This window comes from Ischnura elegans, chromosome 3 (genome assembly GCF_921293095.1).
Source record: "Ischnura elegans chromosome 3, ioIscEleg1.1, whole genome shotgun sequence".
Lineage (NCBI taxonomy): Eukaryota > Metazoa > Arthropoda > Insecta > Odonata > Coenagrionidae > Ischnura > Ischnura elegans.
In genome coordinates, this window is record NC_060248.1 from 134,364,281 (window position 1) to 134,383,376 (window position 19,096).

Below are 19,096 nucleotides of genomic sequence, written 5' to 3' on the forward strand. Positions count from 1 at the left end.
ACTGCCTTGATGGAAGTTTACTTGGAAATTATGTGTGGAATCCCTTCGATCTCCGTTCACAGCCTATATTTTACTTTCATAAAGCTCTAATTATTCCATAGTAAATATTGCTACTTTTAGGGCATGGGGTTCATTTTAGAACTTTCAAATTTCAGTTTTGTTTTTCTATCTAAATATGTAAGTTACATACCCGGAAAAACGTCCTGTAAAAATTTTGAAACTCGACTAAAGCACGCTTGTTTTCCCTTCATTACTTGTTTTCGGCGAAATAACAACTGCTGGTGCTCATTTATCTCAGATTAAGGTCATCAATTAACAGAGGATATTTATTTTTAGCCGAAGTAATTGTAGTGATACATATTTACGTTAGATGAAAATCTTTTTTCTCGATTGCAATAGATTTCCATTTTCAACTTTGAAGTGGCCATGAATCTGCAGTCGCCGTTTTCAGTTAAAATTTTATGCCTGGAAATACTTAAATAAAATAGATGTGTTTACACATTCTTTACGGTAGCTTATGAGTTTCGAATTTCAAATATGATGATGCGTTACGATATTTTACGGATGAAACTATTGGATGTAAGAACCGATAATTCTGCCTACTTTGCTAGTCTTATGATGCGATTTAAAAGGAAACAGGGCCATTCCGGAAGAGTAAACAACATAATATGATGGCTAGTATCGATATTTTTGTTGTAACTCATAAAAATTTGATGCGGAAAGGCGATAACAGGACCCGGTTCCTGCTTGTTATTCCCTGGCATACGTCTACGTTGGGAACCTCGTGACGTCACGCCCGCACGGAGTTTCAGCTGAGACCACCTCCTATTATACGCACCTTGGGTTAAGAGAGCGTAGAAAAGAATCGCTCGAGACCCTAGAAAGGAGACAGTTGATGACTGCAGTTTCAAGCGGGTGGTGGGTGGAAGGGATTTGGGCTGGTGGGAGGAAGGGGAACGGAATTTGAAAAGAACATTGTGAACACCCTCGGGACCCTATGCATGTTAACATACATGTATATTGTAATGGTTTAAGCCCCATTATAATTCTTTTTACTCGGCGCATTTTCTTCCCTACCATTTTACCCACTCTTTCCACAGACATCTGCCAAACCCCCCCCCCCCCCAGACCACGGCCCGTGGAGGAAAGCGTGGATGAGTAAGTGGGGGTGAATGTGTTTGCGCCGATTTTTGTATGGTTGTGTGTGAGTGTGTGTGTGTGGGAGGAGGGGAACTCGGGTTTTTCCCGAGTGAGTGGCGTGTTACTCCCCTTTTTTTCATTGCGCGTTACCCCCACCCCAAGTTGAGGGATAATAAAAGGTGGTGCGCGTAAGAGAACGGAGAGAATTCTTAAGTGACTGTCGGGCGGAGCCCATGCCCGAATTTTGAGTGCGAGACACGGCAGAGGAGACGAGGGGCCCAAACAGATCATTTCAGACTGATTGATCTGAAAGAAGAATCCCCCCTGTCCGAAGGAGCAAGGACCAGCTGAAGAGGACGCATTACCTCCGTTCCGGATGCAGCTTCCTCCAACAAGGGAGAAAGGAGTGCAGTAAATGGAACGAGATTTTGTTGGATCCAACCTGGTCCAAACTCGGACAACGATAAAGTAAGATTGTAACTACCCCCCCCCCCCACCCCCCAAAGCCCCCTCTTGTCTCCTGCCAAGTGTTAAGACAAACAGTCACGGAACGCACCCGTTACTCAGTGAAAGTGAAATTAATCACCAAGTAAAATTAACGTTCGCACCAAAATTTACATTCGTTGGGATGGACTATCATTTACCTCCCCAGTCAAGAAATCATTGAAAGTGTATCATATTTACGTGTTCACAACCGAACTTTATTTTGTTGTTATAATTTGCTATATTGATTTTCACCTCGAAACCAAGTTATATTGTTGTGGTTTTTTTAAATTTATTTATCATTGATGTTTCATAAATGGCTCTCACCAATTCATACTTCATTAGTGTATAAGAGGGTTTCTTTTAATTTTGTCATATGCAACCTTATTTGTTTGAATTATATTTTGTTTAGTTGAAAGTGTTGAGTAAGTATTGTGTTTTGATTCCTTCACGGGTCACCTCAAGGAAAAATATCCCTCGCCTTTCCTTTCGCCCCGTCCGTTTTTCTTTCCGTAAATGCGTGTTGGACGAGTGTATCAGCGCCCGAACGTCACCCATCAGGTTGAATCGGGTACCCCCCACCCGCAATTATTTCCAAAGAAGGGGAATATTTTTAATTTACGTGAATTACACGAAGAGAGTGGCAAAGTTTTGTCCCGTAGGTCCCATGCGGGAGGGATCCATGCGGATTTGTATATTTTCTTTTGTTTTGTTCGACGTCTCCCCCCGGTTCTATTTTGGTATCCAGGCGAGCCGGGGGTGGGATGCCACAATATATATACCATAAATATTTAGTTTCATTCCACTATTTGCCGAAATTTAAATTTTTACGGAAAGTAAAACCAATTACCGAACCTTAAGATACAAAGTCACCGTATCAACGACGATTCGCATGTTTACCTACCCACCATATCTTCATTCTACCTTCTCAATAAAGCTTTTGAAGTAGCAAGTAGTATCTATTTCATATAATAAGATTCCATCTGTTTGTTAGACACATGGACATGTGCGACAATATTCGAAACTATATTTTGCATCAATAACCCCACCATGTTGACTGCAAGGGAAAAAAGGAAGGAAGTAGATGAAGTGTATGATCAGCTCGAGGAAATAATTAGAGACACACCGGGTGAGAAAAATCTGGTAGTGATGGGGGACTGGAACGCCTCAGTCGGGGAAGGGAGGGAGGGACACAAAATAGAGATTTTGGTCTAGAAATACGGAAAGACAGGGGAGAGAAAACAGCAGAATTTTGTAGGAGAAACAAATTAATCATCACAAAAACGTGGTTCAATCATCATAAAGGGCGAAGGTACACATGGAATAGGGAAGTGCACTAGTGTTTTAAAAGCACCAAATACATTTTTTAAATTAGAGTTCAGAATAACATAATGTCGTAAAACCACAGTTTAAATCCTAATAGTGAATACTTGATTCGAGATGACCGTCCGTAATATGGAAAAATACAAAGGCCGCTAAAACGGGCGTCCATGTTGAATATGGACCGTGACGTCACAAGGCAGTAGCAGAAGGCAGCTTCTACGCCGTTTAGTTCTACCACTATTATTGCATAGAAAAATTACAAAATTTGAGGGTATCCGTTTTTTCCTGTCATAAACATCTTCAAAATATATATGTGGCTGCTTCTCTTTCGAGTAAATGACTTCATCATTGCATAATATATTAATATTCATTTACGTGTCAACTTCAAGTTTGGAAAGAGGAGTACGAATAGCACATTGAATCTTTAATAAATAGATGATGGTATTTATTTTTCGCTGGGTATATTTTGGCACAATGCCGTTTATCATGCGAAAACTTTTTTTGTAAGAACTGAGTCAAACTAATAAACCTATTTCAGACGCTTGCTGCAAGACTTATTCGTTGCGTCCTTTGCAACTAGAATCATGGGATGTCAGCCTTATTTCCGTGCTGGCTGGTTGTTGCAATGGTTCGCTGTCCAGGATGGGTTCAAGAAAAGATAATCTTGGTTGGGAGAAGGAAAATTCCAAAGATTTATAAATGGTATACCAAACTTTGATGTATTTATGGTCACTGAATTTTTGAAAAAGGAGGACAGGTTCAACGCTCCATAGAAATGCGAGACGTTAAGGCTAACAAGGGGAGACCACGTACCTTGCTCCATCTTTTTCAATTAGGGCCTTATTTAGGCTGTAATTAATTAATTTTCATGCGTTACTTTTCACAAGTTATATATATTAATTCAAAATATCCTCGGCTAGCTAATGGGTCGGTTAGGGTAGTGGTAGCGTGTGCGATTTTGAAGAAATATTCCCACTCTAAGGACCAGGGTTCAAGATTCCGTCATGGCATTATTTTTTGTTGTCTTCATTGTGATCATACGGCGTCAAGTTTATCATTAATTATAATTGCAGCAATCATTGACATGAGACAATTTTTTTATCATCATGATGGCGTTTAGGTATTTTAGCAGAGTCATTACAAACGCAGAGATACGATGACTACAAGGGTTGGTGTGCGCTAAAATGTTAATTTTTTCTTTGCTTATACTGACCAACTTCCACATTAAAAATGAAAACCACTCTTGCAAGAGCACATACCACTGAAGGCTTGCGGCAAGCAACAATATGCGTACAGACATAATTAATAAGAACACAAAGCGAATATAAAATGCCATATATCTCGAACACTTGTAATTCACATTACTCCAAAGGGAGTTTACTTACTCAGTATCTACCTCAGTACCTTGTACTCACAATCAGTACCTACCAGTTTACCTCAGTAGCAGTGCTAAAAGAACCACTCCGAAATATAATTTCAATTACCAAATAGGATGAAATAAAAGTTGATAACCCTGGACCGGGCGCGCTGGCGTATAAAATACGTCAATCTTTGAAAACCAAGGATTTCAACATTGTACGTACATTCTGGGCTAGAATGGTCTCGTGTCTTCCTTCAATATACTTTGACTGCCTATATTGCGAGTTTTCAAAGTTCGAGGTATTGTAGCTAATTTTTTAGATCAGCAAGATGAACCCGTCACCAGTGGAGTACAAAATATGCCGCGCGACCTGCCGTGTACCTTTATATCTGTATCTCCTATAAATGTACTAATTTCAACAAATAAAGATTAACTTTAACAAAAATCCTTTGTTATCATACATGCACATATCATGGGCAAAGTACGCATTTTGCCCGGTAGTGTAAAATAACAGTCGCGCCATAATTCTTTAACCAAACTACTTTCAGTTCATAAATTACGTAGGTCTACGCGGAAGATGCTATATTTGGACTCAACACACTTTCTGATGTGACTGAGGTACCTATTAAGTAAATTATTATAATATATATCAATTTGATCTTACATTACCTTCAAATGATCTTCAAAACAGAATATCATCGATAGGTAAGAGTCAGGAGCAGCCTTGAACCATTTATTCCGTATTCGAGACTCAAATGACCGATGGCGGCGCTGCTGTCAGTGACGTCAATTTCCAATATGGCCGCCAGAGTGATGGTAAAATCAAAACAATCATAAAGCTTTGGCATACGGAGAGAACATAAACCATAATATCAAGAGTTAATAAGATAGAAATATTCTTTTAAAACCTTCGTACGGTGTATTTCTCGGCTTCTTTCGTCCGTATGAAGATCTAGAACTGAAGAAAACTGCTTGAAGATGTAACTAAAGGTGTTTATAATGTACCTAATCATTACGAGTCAGGTTTGATTCTCGACTCTATCCGACTCGTATCGCGTTACTTCCTAACCATTTCTATGGAATACACCACAAAAGAACTTAATAGTATTTCATACACAATCTGCCGCTTCAATAATTGGAACCATAATCCATTTCAGGCAGTTTTCGTGTTGTATTTGGATGCCACAGCCGTCTGCTTCAGTGATGTGGATTGCTGTGTTCACCTATATTATTATCATATTTCCGGATAAGAAATGAACTAAATAGTTATTAGATGTGATTTACCATTGGGAAATGAAATTGTTTGGTATGATTTAGAAATTTAAGGACGACTTAAGGATCTTTACTGTCGATTCCCTGTTTTTGGTAAAATCATGAAGACGATAAATCTTTATTCTTTATCCCCAAGTTGAAGTATGTACATACGAGTTACTGAACAGCAAGGTTTCAGATAAATAATGTCTACTACTACTAATTTAGCTATATTTAATAATTTTTTAATAATTCCTCAGATGAAAATATACCAGTGGTTGTAATTAATAATTTGCAAAAGGCTCGTATGTATGTTAGGTTCTATAAGTCGTCTGCTTTGACTAACAAAAACACATTCATTTGCTCAAAGTATTGCATTCAGAACTAGTATGCCCTATTCTCGAATTTAACAGAGTTATATGGTATCCTTATTATAAAGTGTAAATTATTACAACTGAAAGGTACAAAGCAAATTTTAAACTACTATGATGGATTCAATACTAAACATACCCCATACAGAAAAACAATCCATATTTTGGATATCCAACCGCTGATGGTTAGAAGGAAACTGAATTACCTGATATTTTTACATGAATTATGTCATAGTATGATATGTTGTACTTAACTTAATAATATTAGTTTTAATCGTTCGGCTACCACAGAAAGGAATTGCAATATTATCTTTGTAATATTCTATAGAAACAATATTACTTATAGCAATCTTATTAACACCAGTTTATGGTTATTCGACAGAGCATCACATGAAATTGGCTAGGTTTTGAATTTAAATTGGGTATCACAGTTAAATAATAATCCGTTGAATGAGTTATTGTAATTGTCTACGGGGAAAGGAATTTGGGGACTAAGTTTCTTTGCCCACTATTACATTTCAAAGTCGAAATGAAACTCGGCATTGCCTTGAATAGGTGAAAGTCGTCCATTTCTTGTCTGAAAGCAGTATGTTCTGTGACTATGTATGACTCTGGAATCGATCAAAATAAGCTAGCAATGTTTACCATAATGCATTTATTACTAATTTACATCGTGAGACGCTGTTAAAAATCGTTCGTTCAATGGTACAGTAGATACATCCTCCTTGCAATTGAAACTTAACGTCAATCTTGAGTTACTATACTCAGCAACTTTAGGTAAATTGTTCAATAGCACATCGCGCACAGAAGAAAAAAACACATTTATCAGACTAACACGGGCAAATACCATCCCGCTCATAATAATGGCGATGTAAATATTGTGTGTTATATTGAAAATTTCGAAAACAGCGATCACGGATATCGGATACTTTGATGCATTGGATATATGCTATATTTCCTACTTTTTTCTGCGTAACCTGACACATGAACGATTTTCAATTGAAATAACACTACATTAATAGCTATAACATGTAAAACCAACGTATCTCCATTAAAATCGTCCTAAGCAAGAGCTTTCTGCTCCTACCTACGTGCGGGAACAACAGCCGTCGCTTCGCTTTGAAACAATTCCACTTGTGCTGCAGTTATTACAGGGTCGCAGAATTACAGAATATTTAACCTCAAGTAACGGTAATAATTGCTTTGAAACCAAAAAGTAGGTATCACCTCCTAACTAGTCAATAAAACAGTGTAAAGGTCTCATATACACTATTCCTCATAGCACTACCGCGTCATGACCATCGTTCCTCTGTTTCGAGCGTTCTCCGCCAGGTGGTGTCTCCCTTGGCTGGAATCGCGAATAGCTTGTGCTTAAGGCACGGGAATGAATATCTTCTCCAGGTTTTGTTTCGACGTCGAGATGAAATTTGGGGTTAATGTCGCTCTCGTGGGGACTACCGATGGTCAGTCGCCCTAATGAGGGTTCACCCTCGACTCCGAGCCTAATCCGACCCTTTCCCGGGGTCCGAGCTCGCGACGGATGGACCCAAAACACCGGGAGGGCCCCCACCCATGTGGGCCACGTGTAGTACAATTTTAATTTTATAGTTCCTCTCGTGCTATCAACAATTTATTGCCTTTATCGTCTTCTTGATGACACCAGAAATACGGTCCTTCTTTGATCGTCTTTCTACGATGATTTTCAAGAATTTTGTCCAATGTGCGCTAAAAGTCCCCTTTTGACTTGGCAACGGCGCAGCCATCATCTGTGGGGTGAGGTGAGAAAGCCCTATCGGGCCCAAAGCGTCCGACAGCCAAGAATGCCAAACTGTGCCCTGACCTTGGATTTGGAAAATGTTATGCTTACTAACTTGAATGTAGGTGGAGATTTTAACATAATTTATATGGAATGGGAGACTTTCAGCTTTATTCGTGTCCTGGCGTGTTTGGATATAATGAGCAGAAGCCTCGACATTTGGTCTACTTTACATTCTTCGATTTCATTTTCATTATGAATTAATAGTCTATGGTTTACGTTTAGTACCTAAATTAACGGTCACACTTGGTCGTATAAGGAGATTTTTTAGTTTCCTTGCCTTGCAATCAGGGATGCCGACTTAGGAAAAATATTGGGGGGGCCCAAACCAGGGATATTGCCCCAGGAAATTTTATAAGTATTGAGTTTTATATTTTTTAAGCATTATAGAAGACTCATATGATCAACATTATCACAGTGATAACTTTAATCTCGATATCTGGACACTCCGGGGAAAATCAAAAGGCTGACACATTTTTTTCTCACACCCATACCGAATTTTTGAGGGGTCTCGGGCCCCCTCAAGCCCCAAGGAGTCGGCACAACTGCTTGCAGTATTACGAATGTGATATGATCCTATTTCTGAATTTTTGCTTTGTGTAGCTGCAAACGACAGGTTTTGATTTCAGTCGGGATCTTCCCTCTCGATCTGTTGATAGTTCCAAATAAACTAGTAAGGTTACTCTTCAGTCTCTGCAAGGTAAAGAGAAGTAAATGAACAAGTTATAATCCTTCTTTTCCATAAATAGGTGGAAATCAACTATATTACCACATGGCATCCGGGACGCATATCATTTGGCCAGAGATGATATTTTCCAAGATAAGTAAAAAGCATTCATGAAGTAATTTTTATCCGTATCCACAGCTACCCATGCTTTTTGAATGTACTTACTGGGCTTTCTCGGAATGAATGACGAAAATAGATAACGGGTTTTAGTGGTGAAAAGTAATTGTTACGTAGGGCCCCAAAATTTAGAATACACTACAAAGTCATGTAATCTATTTGTTCTGATCCTTGACAATGCCCGTCACCTCAGTGCTGATGCAGCCCAATAGCTCCTTTAGCAATTTCAATGGGACGTTTTCGAGCACCCGTTCAATGTCGACATAGCGCCGTGTGACTTCATATTTGCGCTGAAATGAAGAATTGGCTAGGAGGGAAGCGTTTTCAAACGGGCGATGAGCTTCAAGGGAAAGGCAAAATTCGCAGCAAGTCATTGGCGGCAACAACCTATGAAAAAGTATAGTAAAGCTCGTCCTCAGGCTCGATATATCCTTAATAGCCGAGACGATTCTGTCGACAGGATACCACAATTTTACTCAACATTTAGCTATGAAATAATTTTTAATCGATCACTTCGTCTTCTGTTCATAAACCATTGGAGGTTGAAAACATACGGGCCCTAGTAAATCCTCGGGTCCAGACGAAATCCCTTCTCGCCTGTATAAAGAACTAGCCACAGAAATTTCCCTCTACTTGCAGTCAATATTCAGTAAATCCAACAAGGAACACGAAGTACCTAATAACTGGAAAATTGCCTAAGTTAAGTAGTATATGATTCCTTATTGCACGCGGGAAAAACATCTAAAATATTTCGGTTTTGCAGTTAATTTCTCAAACCTTATCCTTGTGATCGTTTATACCATAATAAATTTTCACGCTCATGTATCTCCAGGTTTGTGAACAACTTTTAAAATCCGTATTATTGGCCAAAGTAGGATCAAAATTACGTTTATTTGGAAGCTATATCAATTAAAATACGAATGGGGTACCACAGAGGCGTAACTATGGGGAGATGAGCGGATGTATCCCCTCAAAGCTTCAGAGAAATCAAAAAATTATTTAAAATTTCGTTTGGATTGGATGCATAATAACTGCCTCTGTTTAAAAATAAATTATAAGCGCCAAAATGATGAAAATGCTTTTTCAGGCATGTAATTTTTCAAATATTTTCCTGAAATCCCCATTTCTTGGGACGGGGGGGGGGGGGGGGGTTACTCCCACTAATCTTCCTCATCCTCCTGCAAAGTATATCTCTAGTTACTCCGCTGGGGTCCCAGATAGACCCCATTTGGTAACCAACGTTCTAGACAGAATGTCTGACTGTTTTGAAAATGTTTGAATGTGTAACTGAATCTTTATTAATTAATTATTAATATATATATTAATTCTTTTACATAACTAATTTAATTATAAACAATTGATACTATTAGGCATTATTATTTTTGTGTCCTGTCATCAAGATTGGGATTTTGGCGATTTTCATGAAAAACATCTAAATCTACATCTACATAATACTCTGCGAGCCACCTCTAGGGTGTTTGGCAGGGGGTGATCAATCACCAGCATGCAGCACGCATTTGGACTCCTACATGCACATTGCACACCACACCGTCCAAAAAACGTCCCGTATAATAACAATCTATACTAATATATGCTGTAAGAAATAGAATATCGATAGAAATTCAGAAACATGCATTAAGTTTTACATAGGTTAGTAGGCTACTCTACAAGTCATGCAATCTATTTACGAGGTCTATTGCTGCCATTATAATCTCTTATTGATCGTGGAAAAAATGACATTCGGAATCTGTCTGTTCTGCAATCTATCTCTCTTATTTTATTTATATGATCTGATCTTCCGTAATACGTTGGCGTCCGCAAGATATGGTTAACTTCGTCAGAAAAGACACTGCTCTTGAATTTATCTAAAAGGTTTAGTCTATTTTTCAATCTACGGTCCGACAGAGATTGCCATCCGAGTTTATCTAAGAGGTCAGTTACACTAACAAGACTATCGTAACGACCTTTCACATACCTGGCAGCTCTTCTTTGCACGCGTTCTAACTCTGTTATTAAGCCTTTTTCATGAGGGTCCCAAACACTGGCAGCGTATTCCTAATGTGGTCTAACGAGGGAAAAGTAGCTAATTGCTCTCACTTTGTCGTCGCACTTTCCTAATATTCTTTTAACAAACCCCATTTTACGATTAGCTTGACCGGTTATTTCTCGAATATGTTTATTCCACGATAGATCATTATTGAGTCTAACCCCAGAATTTCACGGATTCAACTGCCTTTAACTGGGTGCCCCGAATGATATAGTTACGCTCTAGGGAGTTATTCTTCTTCCAAAAATTCATTACGACGCATTTTTCCAAATTTAATTCCAACTGCCAAGCATCGCACCAAGCTTGGATAGCAGCAAGGTCATTCGTTAGTTCATCTATATCTTTGCTGGAACGGATTTCTCTGTAAACTACAGCGTCGTCTGCAAATAATCGCAACTTACTCTGCACTACTTCGCCAATGTCGTTTATATAAAGAAGGAATAGGAGTGGGCCAATGACACTACCCTGTGGAACGCCAGAAGTGACTCTAACCTCATTGGAGACTGCACCGTCTAATACTACTCTTTGGACGCGGTCGCTCAAAAATTCTCTAAACTAGGAAATGACATCTTCGTCTAGACCATAAGATTTCAGTTTTATTATTAACTTTCCGTGGGGTACTTTATCAAATGCGTTTTTTAAATCAAGAAAAATCGCGTCTACTGGAATGTTGTCTTCCCCGGAGACTAAAATACCGTGGGCGAAAAGCGCTAACTGAGTTTCGCACGATCTGCTTTTCTTGAATCCATGTTGAGTTCCCATTAATAAGTTTTGCGCGTCTAGGTGTTTCATTACCGAGCTGACTACGATGTGTTCAAGGACTTTCCAAGAGATGGGTACGTTAAAGATATCGGCCTGTAATTAGATGGCTGTTCCTTGTCTCCACTTTTAAAAATTGGCGTTACATTAGCGATTTTCCAGTCATTAGGTACTTCGTGTTGCTTGATGGATTTACTGAATATTAACTGCAAGTAGGGGGCAATTTCTGAGGTTAGTTCTTTATATACGCGAGAAGGGATTTCGTCTGGACCAGGTGATTTATTTGGACTAAGCGATTTCAATATATTTTCTATTCCGAGCGTACTAATGTCAATAGCTGGCATCTTATGTATACTGGGATTGCCATCGGTCTCGGGTGAGTTTTCGGAAGGCTCCGTAAACACGCTCTTAAAGTAGGAATTTAATAAATTGGCTTTATCGTAACTGCTTGTCAACACATCTCCATTGTCGTTTCTCAGCGAACATACGGTAGATCGTTTACCTTGAACTTCCCTAACATATGACCAAAATGCTTTTGGGTTATCCTGTAACTGCTCTACTAGTGTTTTTCTTTTAAAATTCGTGAACGCATTCCTGAACGCTTCCTTCGTGGCGGCTTTAGTCAACCTATATTTTTTAATTATTAGCTCGCGTTCATTAGCGGATAAATCCGTGCTGACTTTTTTCATTTTAGCATGACACGCTCTCTGTCGCCTCAATGATTTTCTCACTTCCGCGTCGTACCATCTCGGTTCGCTGCCTTCTTTTACTATTTTACTAGGGATGTAGGTATTTATTCCCGAAGTTACGAGCGAAAGAAAAGCTTTCCAAGTATTCTCTACATTTAACTTTAATACTGATTCTTGAAACTCGGGGAAAGCATTTTTCAGATGACTCTTAAACCCATCAAAATCAGCTCTTTTAAAAATGAAAACTTTACGCTCTTTTTTAAAGTTTACAGCGGTATTTAGAGAAATTTTGCAGTTACTACCCGATGGTCACTTATTCCTTCGACAGTGCCAACATTTATTACCTGATGTGGTATATTTGTCACTAATAAATCAAGAATATTTTCTCCTCTGTGTGGTGCGGATACTATTTGAAACAATGATATAAATGTAAAAGTTTGTATTAAAGCCTCTCAGATCTATTTATCCCTCCCACCAGGAATGAAGCTATAAGTCTCCCAATCTATAGAAGGTACGTTGAAATCTCCACCCACAATCAAGTTTCTTATAGGATACTTGGATGCTTTGCTGTTTATTTGATTTTGAAAATCCAACATTGACGTTATGTGTGTGTAACATGTGATCAAGAAAATTTTTATCATGGGGTTGTGTTTACTTATCCTACTGTCAGTCGTCTCACACTGTGTGAATATTCTTAGAGTAATATTACAATTATCGCACGGTCCTCTGTCCTGTTTTACGTTCCTTCACTGGTGATCTTTAGTACATGTCGTCCGTTCGTAAAATCCGTACATTTTCCCGGTGAAATACTGTTTCGTCGTATCGGACTACGCAAAATTGTAGAAATATGTAAAATATATATCTGTGATTGAGAGTTCGTGTTCTTCACAGTGGTAGTTCTCTGCTCGTTTCAGCTATATCCCCTATTACAGTGGTAATTCACAGTCAAAATAGTAGACTCGATTTTTCTTGATTTCAAAATAGCATTTGATAAAGTACACCACGGGAATTTAATAATAAAACTGAAATCTTATGGCCCAGATGATCTGATGATGATGTCATTTCCTGGATAAGAGAGCTTTTGAACGACCGCGTCCAAAGAGTAGTATTAGATGTAGTCTCCAATAAGGTTGAGGTCATTTCTGGCGTCCCCCAGGGTGGTGTCATTGGCCCACTCATATTCCTTCTTTACATGAACGACACTGGCGAAGTAGTACACAGTAGGCTACGATTATTTTCGGACGACTCGGTAGTAATAGACTGCAAATCAGAGATATTGAAATCGTTATTCTTCCCTCGTACTATCAACAATAGCAATGGTGTCTCAATTACTAGAATTATTCGCGTCACTCCCTCGGACGACTCTCTGCATGTTTTGTTTTTCTTTTTAGGTTTACACTTGCATGGAGTTTCGTCTTCACTGCTGCATGTTGAAGATTAGTCGCCCCCTGCCAAACACAATGGTGTTAGGTGTAGATCTAGAATTTACTAATAGGTTGACTGTTGTGTATCCTACTGACTTATGTATTCCTTAATTCATGTTTCAGAAATTTTCCTTTTTTTAAGGCCGCTTAACACGGTGAATTTTATTTCGCAAGATCATTCTAATGATCTTTCGAATGACCATCATTAACCGTGTGTAACGGAAATTTCCTGCGATCGAATGATCATTTGAGGAAAATTTTAGGCCTGTTCTAATTTGCTTCTACATCTACATTATACCCTGCGAGCCACCTATAGGGTGTTTGGCAGGGGGTGATCAATCACCAACATGCAGCACGCAAGAGGACCGCCACATGCACACCACACAGTCAAAGAAATATTATGCACACTAGAAAAATATACATGCTTATTCATTAAAAAATTGCTAATGGTTAGTAATTCCTAGAGCAAATACATGCAAGGTTAGAACTACGAAAAACATGCAATGGGTGATCCTAGCGAGCGTTGCCATTAATGCTTTCAATTGAGACAACATTGCTATCCTTAATAGCACGAGGGAAGAATGACATTTTAAATCTCTCTGTTTTGCAGTCTATTTATTTTATTTTATTCTCACGATCACGTCTACTATAGTACGATGGTATACGAAGGATATGATTCACGTCGTCTGAGAAAATATTATCTTCGAGTTTCCTAAGTAAGTTAAGCCTATACTTCGATCTACGCTCCTGTAAAGATTCCCATCCTAACTCGTTTAACATACTTGAAACGCTGCACTTTTTGTCGTAACAACTCATCACAAATCTGGCCGCCCTGCGCTGTACTCGATTAATTTCACCTATTAGTCCTACCTCGTAAGGGTCCCACACGCTAGCAGCATATTCAAAGGGAGGCCTCACTAGAGTCAGGTAGCTTATTTCTTTCACCTTTTTTGGGCATTTACCGAGAATTCTTTTTACAAATCCAAGTTTACGGTTGCTTGAATGATTTCCGTGAATGATATGAGCGCACGGCGTCCATCTTGCCGTTGGCATACACCTCGGAATTTTAAGATCATATTTAAAATTTTGGAAGCAAAGTAACCATATGCAAAGCTCAAATAATAATATGTACTTTGAGAGAACATAAATTCACAAACATCAATTGTCTAAAATGGGTAATTCGGAAATGACATTCGGGATATTCAATTAATAAAAACGTCGTTTTTCTCCTCGATTGCTTCAATATTTTGTGTAATTTACAATTATTAAAATATATTACATGAGATGAGCGCTGAAGTTTGGGTTGAGAGCCCCAATTAATGACAAAATCTCTGTTTATTCGGTGAACACAGTAGAACGAAAATGAGCCGTTACGTTATCTTGGCTCCCCTATGAAATCACAATATTGCCTGTCTCTCTCATCATTGAAGGTAAACATAAGAATTAAATTTCAAGCATTTCCCAATTTGCTTGAATGATTCCGTGAATAATATAAATGATATGGTCATTTGAAGAGTAAGTTTCCTTGTGATCATGTTCTAGAGCGCACTATCTTGAAGCAGAATGATCGTTGCCCTTCAGCGAAAACAACTTATTTTAACTTATGTACTTCGTTACGAGTTCACAAAACGCACGATTTATGAAAGTGGTTTTCCGCTATCAATTCGCACCGTTCTAATCTCTACTTAGTACGTCATAACCCACCGAAAGACGAATGAATATAGTTCGAATGATCTTTCGAATGAAAATTCACCGTGTAAAGCGGCCTTTATGCCTTCTCATCTTGTCTGTATGAGCAGTTGGCAAGTTTTTCCTTTGCATGAATGTGGACGTATTTGTTAGCATGCAATTTTCAATTCTTTGCAACTTTCCAATTCCCAGGTCAGAACAGGGTTTGCCATTGTTGAGCGTCGAGCGAGAGGGCTTTCCTATCCCACCCCAAAGTTGATGGCTGCAGCGTTGCCAAGTCAAAAGGGGACTTTTAGCGCACATTGGACAACATTCTTGAAAATCATCGTAGAAAGACGATCAAAAAAGGACCGTATTTCTGGTGTCATCAAGAAGACGATAAAGGAAATAAATTGTTGATATCACGAGAGGAACTATAAAATCAAAATTGTACTACACGTGGCCCACATGGGTGGGGGCCCTCCCGGTGTTTTGGGTCCATCCGTCGCGAGCTCGGACCCCGGGAAAGGGTCGGATTAGGCTCGGAGTCGAGGGTGAACCCTCATTAGGGCGACTGACCATCGGTAGTCCCCACGAGAGCGACATTAACCAAATTTGGAACAAAAAATCATTTATAATTCTATTTTGAATTTATGTTTTCCGTACTAGCCGACATTTTTAGGAAGCAAACTCCACCGATTCCCGGAAACTCTCGCCGCGCTAAAGAAGGCGACGTAATACAGCGATACTCCACTGGTGGCTACTGCCTTGTGACGTCACATCTCAATCAAGATGGAGGCACTGTGTTTCAGCGCAACATGAAATTTTCCGACTTTCAAAACGTTTTAAAGTGCATACCCCAGATGCAGGAAATAAAAGTGACTATACTAATGTTTCTTTTTTAGGCTAAACTTTCAAATTCAGCAATAAAAAAAATTAGTGCACTTCCCTATAGTCCAGGGGCTGTGGGGAGATATCAAATAGACTACGTTACGGTAAGACACACGTTTAGGAATAGTGTGAAAAACTCGCGCAGCTTCCCTGCAGCAGATGCGGATTCGGACCATAACCTAGTACTTATGAAATGCAACGTAAGATTCAAAAGACTCATGAAAGGTAGGAGGGTGAGGAAATGGAATGTAGAAGCCCTGAAGGGGAGTATGAGGAGAGAATATCAGGAACTAGTGGACATTAGTATACGGGAGATTGAAAGTACTAAGATTGTTGAGGAAAGATGGGATAATATTAAAACGGGAATAGTGAAATCGGCGGAAAAGTCAATCGGTTACGTTGACAGTAGAAGGATAAAGAAGTCGTGGATAACGGAGAACATGATAAGGGAAATGGAGGAGAGGAGGAAGTGGAAGAACGTGGACGCAAAACAGGGCAAAAGAATGTATAGACAAATAAATAATCGATTACGGCGTGAAACTAAAGTTAAGTCGCTATCGGGCGGCAAAAGAGGACAAGCCATGTCTAAAATTAAGGCTAAAGATGGGAGGATGCTAACCGAGCGAGAAGAGGTACAGAGTCGATGGAAGGAATACGTGGAGGACCTGTATGACGGAATGAACAGACCAGAGAGATTGAGTTTAGAGGAGGAAAGTGCAGGGGAGGAGGGTAATCTTGGGCCGGAGATATTAGATTCGGAAATGGAGAGAGCACTTCGTGATATGAAGGCTAGGAAAGCAGTGGGCGTGGACAATATCCCGTGTGAGCTTCTGAATAATCTAGGGAAGGATAGTAAGAAAAGGTTTTTCGAGCTAGTGCGCAGGATTTATGAGGAGGGATGTTGGCCGGAGGATTTCGTGAAGACGGTTTTAATTCCGCTTCCAAAAAAGAAGAAAGCTGTGGAATGCGGAGATTATAGAACAATCAGCCTAATATCGCATGCGGCGAAAGTGATGCTGAGGATATTGAACAGACAAACGAGTATTTGGGCGAAGATCAGTTTGGTTTCAGAAGAGGGAAGTCAACTCGTGATGCAATAGCAATAATGAGGTCCCTCGGGGAGAGGAGGCTAGAACATGACCAGGACGTATATGCTGTTTCGTGGATTTTGAGAAAGCGTTTGAATGGGTGAACTGGGTTAAGTTAATATATTTTTTATTCTCAAGAGTATAGGTGTGGATTGAAGGGATAGACGACTGATTCGTAACCTGTCGTCTATCCCTCGTAGTCTGTAAAGCGGACGGAGAATCTGGGTGGGCAAGCATTGACCGAGTTGTGACGCAAGGCTGTCCTCTATCGCCGCTGCTCTTTAACGTGTACGCTGAATAGATGGTAAGGGAAGCGTGGGATGACTTAGAAGCTGGAATAAAAGTGGGATGAATGATGTTCAAATCAGTGAGATTCGCGGATTATCAGGTGTTGATTAGCCAGTCAGCGAGGGGGCTTCAGGCTCTAGTGGATGCGTTATACGAGGGTTGTTAGGAGTATAGAATGAGGATTAATCACAAGAAAACTAAGGTTATGTGGTTTTGTAAAGCATCACGAGCGAAGAATGTGAGACTTAAGGTAAACGTGGGTGGTGAGAAACTTGAACAGGTTGAGCAGTTCAACTATTTAGACAGTACGTTGGAGGAAAACGGATACGGTAGTAAGGACATAAGGAAGAGAATTGCATTAGCAAAGGAGGCGTTCATGAACAGGAAGGAGCTTCTGGGAGGATCGTTATGTAAGAGTTTAAAGAAAAGGTTACTGAAGAGTTTGATCTGGGGGGTTACCATGTAAATTCGAGACCGTCTTCGGATTCGCCTTCGGCAGGGAATTCGACTTCGAGTCCGCTTCCGAAGGCTTGCCGAAGACGAAACCGAAGGTGCTTCGGCGCGACCACGTAACAACCTTCGACTCGTCGGCTTCGAATTCGAAAAGCTTTTCGAAGAGACGCAATAACTGAAGGATGAAACAATGACGTAATCATTTGCAGCCAATGAAGAACGTGTGCCGCATTGGGTGTGTCTGCTTCCGTCTGCTTCACAAACACAGAATAAGAGGTAAGTATTTCCATATGAGGTAAGTAACTCGGATAATTGCTCGTATTGTAAATATCCTTCATTACTTTCAAGGCGCAAGAAGTTGTTTTTATTGTATAAACTTATTTACTTCGATTACGGTAAATAATGAAATGCTGATGATTGATAATGAATAAACAAGTCAACGAAATCGAGGCCAACGATGTCGGAATGCCAAACAGCAGCTGTTTCAACATTCTGAGGCTTTTATTTTCGTCCCAACAATAGATAAACAACCTTTTAAAATGTCAAACAAAGTATTTATCCCATAATACGTGATGCGTATTTCAACAAAGCAAACGTTACATGCCGCCTAATTCGTTCGTTCATCCACTGTTGGGACTCCTGAATTTAATCAATGTGAAATCAAGCGACAATTAAATTAAGGTATCAAAAATAACTCAATAGCCGAATATATCACCTGACCATAGCATTGATTCTTTAATATCCATTCATTCATCAGATACCGTTGCGGCTTCATCTATTCGCCAGTTTTGGTTGCAATTCTCTCTGCACAAATTATACTAATACTGGTATTTTATTTTAGATTTTGCATTTAGAAAGTGAAGAAGACTGGAGCCATGGAAGGACAACATCATAAAGGTGAACGACGATGTTTGTTAAGCTACTCCTTTTGAGGTAACACATACTTGATCATTTTTCAATTTCTGTAACAACTGTGAGCATACCCTGAATACTGACGGGATAACCGAGAAGGCAAGTGGTATAAACCTAAAGGTATGACATAATCATTTGGCGCATTTTATGATTTAAGTGCTCTATATTACTGAGATGGTATGTTTCGCAATCACTGCATGTCTTCCTTTACCAACGAAATGGAAGTCTTATCCCGGAGAGGTAATTTGTTTGTTTATTTATTGTGTATACGGTGGTGGGAATATTTATT